The sequence below is a fragment of the Cololabis saira genome, chromosome 5 (assembly GCF_033807715.1).
Source record: "Cololabis saira isolate AMF1-May2022 chromosome 5, fColSai1.1, whole genome shotgun sequence".
In the NCBI taxonomy this organism is placed as follows: Eukaryota; Metazoa; Chordata; class Actinopteri; order Beloniformes; family Belonidae; genus Cololabis; species Cololabis saira.
The window spans coordinates 24,076,216-24,089,803 of record NC_084591.1 but is presented as its reverse complement, the minus strand read 5'-3'; the positions used below and the strand labels follow the sequence as shown (position 1 = coordinate 24,089,803).

The 13,588-nt window shown below is 43.6% G+C and overlaps 1 long non-coding RNA gene across 1 annotated transcript in view; it reads left to right on the top strand.

Annotated features, from left to right (window-relative positions):
* LOC133443954 (uncharacterized) overlaps positions 1–13,588 on the top strand; it is a 135,824-nt gene that overhangs the window by 120,139 nt on the left and 2,097 nt on the right. The window lies entirely within an intron of this gene.

Below are 13,588 nucleotides of genomic sequence, written 5' to 3'. Positions count from 1 at the left end.
TCATTGCCTCCCAGTGTCAGTGGGTGCCCCTGCTTTCCCCAGATGCAACCGTTCCTGTTAACAATATATCCGTACTGCCGTGTTTGTAATGTGTCTCTTTAAACCAGTCTCATTCGGCCATCTGTCTCCTCCAGGAGCCCAATAAGTTTTCTTCTGATTGTAGATATCCTCTCTCAGGGTTGTCTCTAAAAGGAGAATGTCTGAGGGAGTAGTGGAAATGTTTGCTCTTTGCAGCTTCTGTGATCTTATTTTAGAAACAAAAATGAATTTGTAATTTGTAGAAGGGATTGTACTACCCAGAGCTGGATTGATTTTGACACTAGTTTCACAACCACATGTTATATGTTTCCTCAAAGACTTTCTGCTTCGTCTATTCAGAGTGTGCTGGGTCCTTTTGACATGCATCTGTCTATTGGGGTGAACAATTCCCTGAAATAGCAGTAGCTTTCAGTAAAGTTAAGGACAACACCAAGTCTTTTATCGACCTTGTTTCTGTCATTTTCAGTATCACAATGATCTGATACTGCTACAGTGTCTTTCACAGCCATTGAAACCCCATTTGGATTCCTGTAAATTAGCTTTAGGTGTTTTTTTCTTCTTTTTTCAGCTTCCGACTCTTTAAACACATTGATTTGTTTCATTTACAATCAGATACAGTAGTACAGTAGAGTTTACTTTCATGAAATAAGTTTGTTTTATAGATAAAGGGAATGTTGTTTTCTGAGGTGGGCTAATATATTTTATATGGCCTGTTTGTAACTTTCTGGAGATAAAAAAGAACAAAACAAAACTACATATTCGTGATGTTATGTGTAAGTTTTGTGTTTCCTCATATAAAAGTTGCTCATACAGTGATCAGAAGCCCCAAAGTGGACTTGATGTGTGATAAAATAATAGACCAACTCACCTTTCTGAAGTCTTTCTTACATAGATGACTATGTAATCACTTCTTTTATCGCTGTACCTTCACAAGCATCAAAGGATCATAGTCCAACAGGACAGAAGAAGACTTACAGTGCAGTTCAATGTGATTATGCAGTCATGGATCAAGTAGCTGCTCTCAGAGTAATGTGGCAGTTTTGATACATGCTTAGCTGTTCTGCAACATCAACAGCAAAGGTTATCTCTTTGCAGCTGCCTTACTCCTCACAGCTATCCAAGCCCGGGGCTAGTATGATAGAGGTCGAACACAGCAGACTTCTTTGCAAAATTTGCAAAAGTTGTTCTCTGTCATTCTCTTCCTGTCTCTGGCTCTCTCTCTCTCCCTCTCTCTCTTGCTCAATCTCTCTCTCTTTCCCTCCTTCTCTCCTATATACACAAACATAAAATGGCAAAGATTTTTTGGAATTAGTGCAATAGCATTGTGCAAACTTGCAATGCTCTGTGTTTTATGCTGACTTGATATAAAGTGTTTCATGCATTGTCTTTCACTTTGAACATCACATCTCAAGTTCAAAATGTGATACAGTATTAAAATGTCATGATTAATCAGTATTGCTTAATTTTCAAGAATCATTTTGTAGCAGGGTGGATGCTACGGGGGCCCGCCCGAAGGATGGAGAGACACAGAGTTTCGTGCAGACCCTCTTTATTTACCCAGTTCACCAACACCACACACAGTGCTGAAGCACACACAGCTCCTCAGCAGCAGCTCCATCGGCCCCTTTGCTGCTGTCCAGCTCTGCCTTATGAAGGCTGGCAGGGTGGAGAGGCTGATTGGGCCCACCTGTGCCCTAATCAGCCTGAGTGGCTGCAGCTCCTCCAACCTGCCACACACCCCCAACGCCAAACTCGTGCTGGGGTCTGTCCGGCCGAGCCTACTCCCCCCCCGCCCCCCTCGGAGCGGGAGAGGAAGTCCGGAACCCTCCGGGCCTTCCTGGTCGGGGGGTCGTCCCCGGCGTCGGCCTGACCAGCGGAACGGTCGCGGGGGTCGCCCCCGGCGTCGGCCCGCCCGCCGTGGAAGACGCTCTCGGGGCCGGGCCCATGGTGGCCTCGGGCCAGACGGCATCCGCGGCCGTGGCCGTGGTGCGTCCAGGACCACCCCCTCCTCCATGACGCGGCCCTCCGCGGGCTGCTGGTCCGCCTCCAGGACCGCCTCTTCCCCCACACTCTGCTCTGGCCGCAGGTCCGGCCCCGTCTCCGCGGGACCCGCTGTCGCTGGCGGCTGCGCCTCCGCAGCCGCCTCCCCAGCCAACTCCCCCTCCGTCACCGACTCCGTCCCAGCAGCCGTCGCCTGGCGGCCCACAGCGACTGCCTCACGGCCGGTCGGCTGCAGCGCCGCCAGCGCTGCCGCGGCAAACCTCAGACGGGGTGCAGGGATGGGTCGCTCCGCAGGTCCCCCCGCCTCGGGAGCCGTCGCTTGGCGGCCCGCAGCTTCTGCCTCCCGGCCTCTCAGCTGCGGCGCCGCCAGCTCCTCCCGCGTTGCTGCGGCGGCCTTCAGACGGGGTGCAGGGGTGGGTCGCCCCGCGGCCACCAGGGCTTCTATGGCAGCCAGCTGCCGCTCGCCCTGGTCCCGGAAGGCGGCCGCCATGCCCGCCATGGCCCGGGCGAGCGCGTCCAGGGCCCGCTCCGTGCCTCTCTCGTCCATTCTTCGGGCCCCACGTTGGGCGCCAGATGTAGCAGGGTGGATGCTACGGGGGCCCGCCCGAAGGATGGAGAGACACAGAGTTTCGTGCAGACCCTCTTTATTTACCCAGTTCACCAACACCACACACAGTGCTGAAGCACACACAGCTCCTCAGCAGCAGCTCCATCGGCCCCTTTGCTGCTGTCCAGCTCTGCCTTATGAAGGCTGGCAGGGTGGAGAGGCTGATTGGGCCCACCTGTGCCCTAATCAGCCTGAGTGGCTGCAGCTCCTCCAACCTGCCACACATTTGAACTAAGATATTAATTAAATATCAATGTGATCCTTATTTAGTACTTGTAGATGTAACTCTAAGGCAATTTCTATTAGCGGGAGGTCTGGGTAGATTTATCAGGGATGGGCCGTTTGCGCGTGTCTCCATTACCAGGAGTGGCCCTGTAATGTGGCTTTCAGGCCTTTACCATTTTTTCGGCCTGGAGGGGCTACCTGGTGGGTGGTCTCTGCTGATTGGACCAGAGACATCTTGCTATAAGTAAATTTGATACAGTTAGAGTACATGAAAAAACAATGGATGGACCAACAAGTCGGTTCAGGTCTTGTTGTCATATTACACCAATATAGAAGTCCAGTGGGGGCATTTCATTTAATCTCAATTACTACGATTGTGGTGTATGTTTTTTTTTTAAACGCAAGTAGCATCGGTTGTTGACGTGTTTTTTCTTCTCCGTCTCGTTTTGTGAAAAGCAAAATATGCTCATCACTGCCACCTGGTGGTCATCTGTGCTATTTTTCAAACAAACGTTCTTGTGTGGCGCTACAGTGTAATAAGGTGCGTTTCCACTAGCAGGAGTTCAGGGTAAATCTGCCGGAGAGGAACCTCTACAGGGCCGATCGTCTCCTCAGCCCTTTCAGTCGGCGTGTTTCCATTACACTGTAGCGCCACACAAGAACCTTTGACTGAAAAAAGAGCGCAGCCAACCACCATGTGGCGGTAATGTGCATTTGTTGCAGTTCCCAAATGGCCAGCAAAAGAATAAAGACAATAAGAAACACATAAACAACCGATGCTACTTGCTTTTTTTTTTTTTTTAAACATACACTGCTGTCGTAGCGATTGAGATTTAAAGAAACCCCCCCGCCAGACCTCTATATTGGTATCCATCCTTTTTTTCGTATGTTTGTGCATTTTCAACTGCATCAAATGTACTCATAGCAAAAGGCTTCAAAACGCTTTGCAGTCACATGATTAAAGTTCACGTGAGAGGGCTGAGCGCAATTTCCTGCTTTTACAATACCCAATCAGCAGAGACCACCTACCAGTTATCCCCTCTAGGTCGAAAAAATTCCCTCTCCTACTACAGTAAAGGTTCCAAAAGGCCACGTTACAGGGCTGTTCCTGCTAATGGACATATGCGCAAACGGTCCGGGCCCGAAAAATCTACCTGGAAGTCCGACTAGTGGAAATGCGCCTATGGAGTAATGCCGGCTGAAGGGGCCGAGGAGACAGTCGGCCCTGTAAAAGGTTACTGTCTAGCAAATTTACTCGGAACTCTTGCTAGTGGAAATGCTCCTGACCAGCCCTTACAAGCGCTCTGACGCTTCAACCTATTATCTATCTATCATGTACCAACCAACATATAGATTTCATCATAAATCAGCCCACTGTTACTGCTCATTCATTCCAAGTTTCATCTTCATACATGTTGGCTTTGTTGTTGCCTGTGCCGTTATGTATGCCATAGGAGATTACTATTTAACATGCCTTGTTTAGACTGGTGTTTCAGTAGCTGTACAATGTCGTTTTCATGACACATTTTTCATGATCAGAGCAAAGCCAAGTTAAACTAGCTATGAAATATACTTTCTTTGTTATCCCTTAACTTTAATAAGAAAAGCACTTTGGTGGCATGGACTTCGTTATTTGTGCAAAGCCCATCTTGCCCCACTGAAGTGCAACAATGTCTCTTAAGAAATTCTTGTGATGTAAGGAATGCTTGGCTTACTCAGTCTTTAAGACCCCCATTATGGTCTCAAGGGTTGAAGTCAACCATCACTGTGAAGAAAAGTCCATTATACCCGGTGCTCCATTGGTCTTCTTTGGTCTTCAAGTAGTTCATACAGATCTCTGAGGTGTGTCTGGGACCCCACAGGGGTATGAATTCTTCCACATAAAGACGCAAATCAGAGGCTCTGGTAGGTCCAATAGTAGTACAACATATCCCGATTTAGCCAGCACCATGTGTAACTGTGGATGTAATTCACCACTTCATCCTTCATGCTGCCTAAAACTCAGACATTTCTTTCTTGAACATGACAAAACTGGTTTCTAAATATGGCAGGTTTTTCATCTTAGCCTCAGCCATTGTTTCACTGATGGGAACCAGGACTACATTAGAAACCTTTGCCCTGTAACTTGGAACATGAAACAGCAAATTTCTATAATTTCCAGACTATTTTCCTTCGGTTTACTAAATTAGGCTGAGAATTTTGACAAGATTAAAAGAAACTGGCACTGACTTGTTTTTTGTCTAGTGGTGTCGCGGTGGCATATAGTTGTTTTGTTTTTTTTTGTTTGTCTTCCATGAAAGGTTAGTAGTTTCCAGAAACTACCTTCAGAGTTATTTGCATTCGTTGGGCATTGCCATCCTTTACGTGAGGCATAAAGGCAGAATGAGAGGTCGAAGTTGATGTTCCTCTGAGCTGGCAACAAGATGATTTGGAGGGCAGTCAGAGGCAAACTGGTGTGCATGAATTAAGTGGGAGGTGTCACATCTTTTACAGCTGTTGTTGTCCCTCAGCAGATTCTGTGATGCTGGCTTTCAGTTAATGAGCACACACTTGATATAGTACCAATCTGCCTGTAAAAATTAAAACAAGAATGTCTTTGTGTGCTAATTTAATTCAACCACTGTTTGAAAAAGGGCTGCTAATTCACACATCACACAACTGGACGTTCTTGCCATGAAGACATTAAATTAAGTTTAGGCAAGTAAACAAGTAATGCTGTTGCGTTTGGAAGTGTAGTGACAAATTATGTTTGGACTGATTAACAGTGGATGGATTAAGTCATCAGGACATCACCTTGTAAAGTGGAGGCTAAAACAACAACTGTTTGTTGATGCTATACTGGATAAGACTGATTCTCCGCGGTTACAGAATTAGCTCTTGTGTCAGCCCTTCCACATCTTTAAAATAATAACCATCGAAAGGGAAAAGGCAAGGTCTATCCTTCCCAGGGATTATGGTGGGAAGAATCGATGACTTCCTCCATATTTTCCCCTCATGGGACATGAGGAAGAAGTCTCTGTTGTATTAATAGTATTCCTCTGATAAGCCAGCCAGGACTGTGTTGTGGTGTCACAGCCTGCTATCTCTTTGTTGTGAGAACCTCCTCTTATTGTATCAAAGATATCTTATGGAATATACATTTCCTGCCTTCCTGTTTTCCTTCAGCTGTTTGTAAGACGTAGAACTTTGGCACAGACAGCAAAGGTGAGGGTTAGGACTTGACTGTCCCATCAGTTGCCTTTCGACAGTTTTTGGTATTTTGTTCTCTGCTTGGGCTGGGATGCTGCCCGCTGTCCCACAATTGTTTTACTACTGGAAACCCCTGTAATAAATACTAAGGGCAGAAGTGATATTCCTGTCTGACTGGCAAGGCTGTTAATCTAAATGGGACATTTTATGTTTGCCTCAGGGCCAGAGAAGCCATTCACTCCGACACACTGTTCACAGAGGCTGTAAATGCTGCTATTCAGTTATCTCATTGTTTCTGACGTCACAGGAAACTTCATGTAACACTTCAGTGTAGTCAGAAAAACAGAGTTATGCTTAGGGAGGCTTGTTTAATAAACAGGGTTTTTCTTAAAGTCTAATACAAAGGCATTTGTGCACTTCGAAAATAGTCTGGTTAAATTGACAAAGATAATTTGTGCCTGTTCAGTTGCTTTACATTGTGTTTGCAGCTTATTATCAAAGGCTGTTTTCTTTCTTCTCAGCTGGTTTGATAGCCTAACTGCCCCAAATAGGACCTCTAAAGGGAGAGCATGGGAAAAATACTTGTTGTGGAAACTGCTGGGAAAAGTTTTAGTTCTCATTGGTAGCAGTGGAGGGCATTGTGGGATGTGAGTGAGCTTAGAAACTGTTTTACTCCCAGTGAGAAGGAGAAAACATAGGCACAAATTACAGGAGATTGAGCAGAATTAACTCTGAATGGTCAAAGCTCTGTTGGCTCCACTTTACTCAAGGATGGAATGGATGGTCAGTGACGCTGACAGAAAGCATGGCAAGATGAGCTATAGTCTTGTCTCTCAGTTCAGCTCTGGGCTATTTAAGCCCACCCCCGCCCCTGATGTCAACTTGAGCAGTGGTGGCCTGCATACCAACATACCAGGTTGATGGTGGCCAGCCCATTAGCAAGGCCCAAGCATTTTAGCCCACCCAGGGCTGCCGACCCTCTGCTGCCCACCTTCTGCCTTCCCTCCCAGCCCTGGCTCTGGATCAGAGGCAGGCCGCACGTCGGGGGACAAGGCTAATGAAGGTTGCAGCCAGGCCATCTCTTTCAAGCTCCAACCCAAGAGTACAATTTTGGCTAATGCTATTTCCTGCAGATAAGATAGACACAAACTTCTTTTACTTTGCTTTCCCCATCAGGGGTTTGGGAGGTGAAAGGAGGGTGAACAGTGGCAAAATACGTGATGTTAGCCCTCTCTCTCTTTCATCATCGGTTAGCTGCGCGCTAGTAACATCTTGCTCCCGTGATGGCTTTACATTGCACTGCTATTTAGGTGTTAATATGTGAAATTAATAGGGTGAAATAAAAAGTGGCTACTCCCTGTCCACTAAACTTAAACCAGTTAACCGTATCAAACCATTTTGGTTTCCATCAGTCCCTAAGTGGCTTAATCAAGGCTGTGTTACGTGATTATTGAACTCACCCACGGCCTCTAAATTGTTTCCAGCTTAAAACATGCTCAAGATTGTCCAAGATATTCATGTTGCATGGGACTGTTTTTCAGAAGACACAAACTTCGGGACTTTTGTTAATTTAAAAAAACTGGCCAAAAAGATTACGTCTATTCACAAGTTTTTAGAGCATTTAATCAATGTTTCATCATTTTCATGTAATACTTTCACACAATTTTTACACTACACTAATTTCTGCAGTTTGGCTCTGGAGTGCAAGAGTAAATTGATTGATTGTTGATTTAATATTTGTGGTGGGATTTTTAATTATCTGGCAGCTCCAAGGTCTTCAAAAGCTGAGCAAGCCTTTGGCATCTACAACCAAATAAGTTTGTAGGTCTTTGTTACTATTGTGGCAAGGCAAGTTTATTTGTATAGCACAATTCAACACAAGGTAATTCAAAGTGCTTTACATCAACATTAAAAGCAGCAAGACACAATTAAACAGTAAATAACAAATAAAATGATAAGAAAAGAGGTAAAATAATAAAAAGCACAAGTTGTTAAAAAATAAGGGCAGTAGAGTACAGTAGGTTAGTATTTAATTCAAGAGTACGCTTCAGTAAACAGTAATGTTTTTATCCTGATTTAAAGGAGCTGACAGTTGCAGCAGACCTCAGGTCTACAGGAAGTTTGTTCCACCGGTGAGGAGCAGAATAACTGAACGCTGCCTCACCTTGCTTGGTTCTTGTTCTTGGGACAAACAACAAACCAGATCCAGATGAACCTCAGGGGTCTGGGAGCTTCATAGGGAAGTAACAGATCCAGCATGTATTTTGGTCCAAGACCATTCAGTGCTTTGTAGACCAGCAGTAAGATTTTAAACTCTATCCTTTGACTCACTGGAAGCCAGTGTAGCGATTTCATGACCGGTGTAATATGGTCCAGTTTCCTGGTGTTTGTAAGGACTCTGGCGTTCTGCATCAGTGGGTCTTTATACCAGCTGCATTACTAACGTGTTTTGTTGTTATTGCTGTTGTTGGACAACTGGGCAAATCAGTGGGATGAAAAAACAGAACATTTACTAGAAACATGACAACCCCCCCCCCCCCCCTTAAACTAGCATTACCTTACATTCATTCTGAAACATTAGTTAGCACTAAAGGCTATAGATAGTCTTGTCACCCGTCCCTTGAAATACGGAATTGTTCCGTAATTGTGAATCAAAAGTTGCGTTCTGTATTAAACCAATACGGACACATATTATGCTCTTATTTATTGATGTCATAATATCCAGCTGAAGGTCGGAAAATTTGAATATATGGCAAAATGTCATTCGTAGTAGGTGAAACAAATACATTTTTTCCCACTACTTTCAAAGTGAGATATATATCAAGCCTTTATTTGTTATAATTTTGATGATTATGGCTCACAGTTTATGGAAACCCCAAATAAAAAAGCTAAAAAAATTTTAACAAAATTATAACAAATTAAGGTTTAACATATCTTGCTTTGCATGTAATGAGACTATGTAATATATTATTTTCACCTTTTAAGTTGAATTATTGAAATAAATTAACTTTTACACCATATTCTTCACTTGTAGGTAATATTCTACATCTTGGCTGATGGACATACATAGCATAGGAGGATATTTCAATTGCTATATGGTTGTCTGTCTGTACAGTCATGCAAGTTCAATGCTATTGAAGCACTTTAAACTTTAAATCAAAGCATTTAGTTTTTTCATATAAAATAAACACATTTCTATGCACTTAGAAGTTTTGTGGATGGCCCTTTTTTTGGCGCCTGCGCTGCTGAAATCAAGGGGTGTCCCTTATTTCTATTTCTGAAAGATGGCAACCCTAGCTATAGATTTGTAAATTTTTGCTATAAAGATGAAGATTTTAACATGACCTGCTTTAGCCCCTTGTGGTCATTAGATGAAGTACAACTTTCCTGACTTCCACAATGGCTTCAGCTTTTGTTTACAGATGAGTTCATAATATCTGGAGCATGTCTTGATATTACTCCCTCACCCGTAGTTGTTATCATAACATTGCCAATATTAAATATAACTACTACTTCTCCTTTGGTGCTCAGCGTATTTTGTTGGCATAACTGTGAAGCTAACAACATATTGTAGATTTTATTGAAACTTTTGTTTCAACTGGAAGCTCAGTCATGTGAGGCAGCAGTACAGAACTGTCCATGTCCACATTGTAATGCGTATTACAGTTCCCTGAACTCCAAACCACCAGTTTTTGGAAGAAGATAATGGAGGTTTTGGTAGAAAAACTGCGGCGGTTGGGCTGTGTGAAGTAATTCAAGTAATCCATTGTGAATTTATATCAGTAAAACAAGTCATAAAATACTTTCCCTCTAAAAGATATAGCCAGAAAATGTTTTGCCATGTCAATCAGGATAGCATTTATTTAAATGTAAAAACTGATTAATTAAATGAATGAATGATATTTTATGATCAGTTTACAAGTTGTTGAATATAAAAAGACAAAAATAAGGACAGAAACATGCTAAGTGGGCTTCCTCATCCAAGAATGTGCATTATAGGATCATGGCAGGTGTCCAAAGTAAGCTCAGTAAATGTGATTTTACATCTGTGCCCGAGTCGGTCTCACTTTCAGTTTTATTAAAGGCAGTGCTGACGGTGGAGATGCATGATGGTTGTCAGGACTGACAGGAGTGTCCACATCTGTGCACGTGCGCCTCTGATCCCAATCATTCATAAATTCACCCAAAAGACGTCGTTATCCAGCATCCGTCCTGCAGTCTTTCTTATCTTCCTCCCCCAGCTCCCATTGGCTATTATGAAAGAATGAGTTGTCAGGATACACGCTTACATAGCTGATGGCGCTGACAGCTGTTCCTCTCTTCCTGTCAAGCTCCTAATTTTGTCAAGTCCTCTATTAGCAATTTCATGTTTCACCATGAATACTCTAACTTAAGTCATCTTCAATCCCACTCTGACTTGATTTTCTTAGCTACAGTATCTCCAGTTTCTCACTATTTCTCTTTGTCCAATAGCCAGAAAATGAGAAGTGAAATTTCCCCTCAATCATTTAGCCCAGATTCAACACTGCAGGCAGGCTGTGCAGAGGCTGTAACTTAGCAGAATGTAAATAGAGCAGTGTTTTTCACATTACTTCACCATTTATTTTTAGTAACTGAACAAGAGCAGGCAAGGGTGTGCCTATTCAAGCCACGACTGTAAGTCTTATCAGCTGAATACACAGAAAAAAAGAGGCATAGAAAGTATAAATAAACGAAAAACAATAATGATCCAATACAGGAAGTGATGTGTTGATTTATGGTTTAAGTTTTTACTGTAACTGGCAAACACTACTGGTGCAGCTTTAAACACAGGGAAAGAATGTTGTCTCTCTGTCTCAGTTTTCTCTTTTTTACTGAGACACTGCACACACATTTTCATTTTGCTTGATGCACCGCATTATTTGGTGCAGTTATTTAGTAATAACAGATCAGCGAAGGTAGCAGACTCATTAGAATACATGTCCACGTCCAACTTTTACCATCTCCTCATGCTCAGGGAAGCCAATCTGTTTTAGGAGGTAAAATACATGTTGTATAGTGAACAGTGTGGCTCTTTTCCTCCCAGCCACCCCTCTCCTCACATCAGGAAATGTATTTTTCCAATTCATTCTCCAATGTACCTCCCTGCTCTCCAGCTACAAAGCCAAAAGTAAAGGAGATCAGCTGCTGGCGTTGGTTAGCTCTTCCCTAGCATTTGCTGTCTTTGCCACTGCTTGTACATTAGGATTTTCCTTTGCAGATGTTGTTGTTAAAAGGAAAGCTGCATCAGTACTTATGTTCTCTGTTGCTTTGAACATTGGACGACTAAGCCAAAACTACAGGGCCTTGCTTATGGTTACTCTTAAGGCTCAGTTATGGTTCTACGTCAAAATGGCGCCGTGCCTACGGCGTATGGTTTGGATCGACGCAGAGGACACGCCGTCACCTGCGCCGTCTCTGACGTGCACCTCCTGAAAATTGTAACTACGCGTCGAGGAGACGCCGACCACACGCAGACCGAGAGGGCTGTGATTGGTTCGTTTGAAAGCGAAGCATTTCCGGTTTCCGGTTTGAATCAGTAGTGAACTTCCAGGGCTCTTTTCTTCGTTTATGTGTGATTTTGTTTGTTTTTGTTTTTTGCACAATAGTTGTCCTTATTTCTTTGATTTACTGTGACCGGAAAAAGTCGGATAAACCATTCAGAAAAAGATCGCTAACTAGTGGCCGCGGGGGGTACTGCACCGCAACCAAATGGAGAGACGGAGAAGTCTGAAGGGTTCAGCACGGCGTCACGGCTGCGGCGTGTGCTCTGCGTTGGTTGACGCAGAACCATAACTGAGCCTTTACTCTGCAAAGATGTGCTTTTTTTCCTCTCTCATATGAGCGAAAGTCATCCAATTTTTCTCGGGCAAAAATGAATTAAAACGGTTAAGGTGCATGTGGGAGTGTTGATGTGCTGAACACTCCAGTCACTCCGAATGATGACTCAGCTGAATATCCACTGAGGCTACTGCATCACGTTCTGATGAACAGGGAACTGAGAAGCCCTGAGTCATGTGACACGTACAGTATACACTTGCATCACCAGTGTCTCCAACAGGTTTCTGTACCAGCAAGAATCATCTGAAAAATGTTTTGAATTAAGCCATCAACTTTCAACAAGTCTCTCTTCCCTCTTCGTGATGATTTTGGTCCCCAGCCATTGACGCACACACACTCTTGCGCTTGGCCTTGTCCCTGTTCAAACAGCCCTTCTATAGTAACAGGCTCCAATGAAGTGGATCAGCTCCAGCTAAGACACTCTTCCACACTTCCTCCCTTCCTTTCTCCAAAGCCCTCCCTCCTGTGTGACCGCAGGGTCTTCCTTCCTTCCTTCTAACACAGAGGCCTGGGGGAGTCACAGGGGAGTCAGGATGGCCGGATGCGCCCTGATCAGACAGACAGAGAGACATCCAGACAGGAGGATGCTGCTGCTACTGTGGACCTTGGGCTTGGTTTTATTCCCATCCGGAGCTGCAAGGAGAATGACATAATTCCTGTTTTGCTAGCAGGACAGCAGGAAGGTAGTGGGAGATGGAGTATGTGGGTGACAGCATGAAGCGGTATGTGGACACGAAAAGAGCTGTAGCCATGTCACCATGTCACTGGAAGTATTTTTGCCTCAGAACTAAAGAGGGCTTTGACTGGCTACACGGACGCTATTGTTTTCTTTTGACAGAAACATATACAACCCCAGTTCTAAAAAAAAAAAAAGAAAAAAAAAGTTACTTTGTAAGCATAAAGAGAGTGGAGTGACTTGCAAATCTCATAAACTCATGTTTTATTGGAATTTGTTCACCTGGGTTTGAGTTTGCATTTTATAATCAATCTCTTGAAAATACAACCCAGTAAAAAGAATCATTTCCAATTACTAATATGCACAATTTTTAGCTTTTAACACTTTGTAATGTTGCCATTCTTTCTTGTAACACCTTTGGCATCCGGGGATTGAGGATATCAAGGGATTTCAGTAGTTGTTTCGCCCTATTTTTTTATTTTTTACCCTATTTTTCTGCTGACACATCATTATGTTGTTACTACTGTTTTTTTTATTGGACATGTTAATAAAGGAGATTATCTCATTTACCTTATACATGTGGATGAAATCATGTAATTCTAAATAACCTGAGGTTTAAACTACACCATCTTTCCATCAAATACATTTGAGAAGTTAAAAATCTTCCTCAATTTGGGTGGCAGCTTGTCATTAAGGGGTGGTTGAGAACCACTGGTCTAAGGTATTGGGAGTCACAGCTGTGCAGGTCAGGCTGGTACCCTTCATCTTTATGCACTGAACATTCCTCCAGATTCTTTTGCACTGAAGAGGGAAAAGTGTGCAAATCCTTCCGTGTTTTTTGTGTAACATTGTTTTCAGCTGAGTCACTGATTTCCCTCATATTCAAAGACTCAGCCTTTATTGGTTTTATTATATTTATTGACTTGGTACGGAACCAAAATCCGTATTCTAACTTTTTTTGGATGCTGTTGCAAGGCTGAAATGCAGGGTTG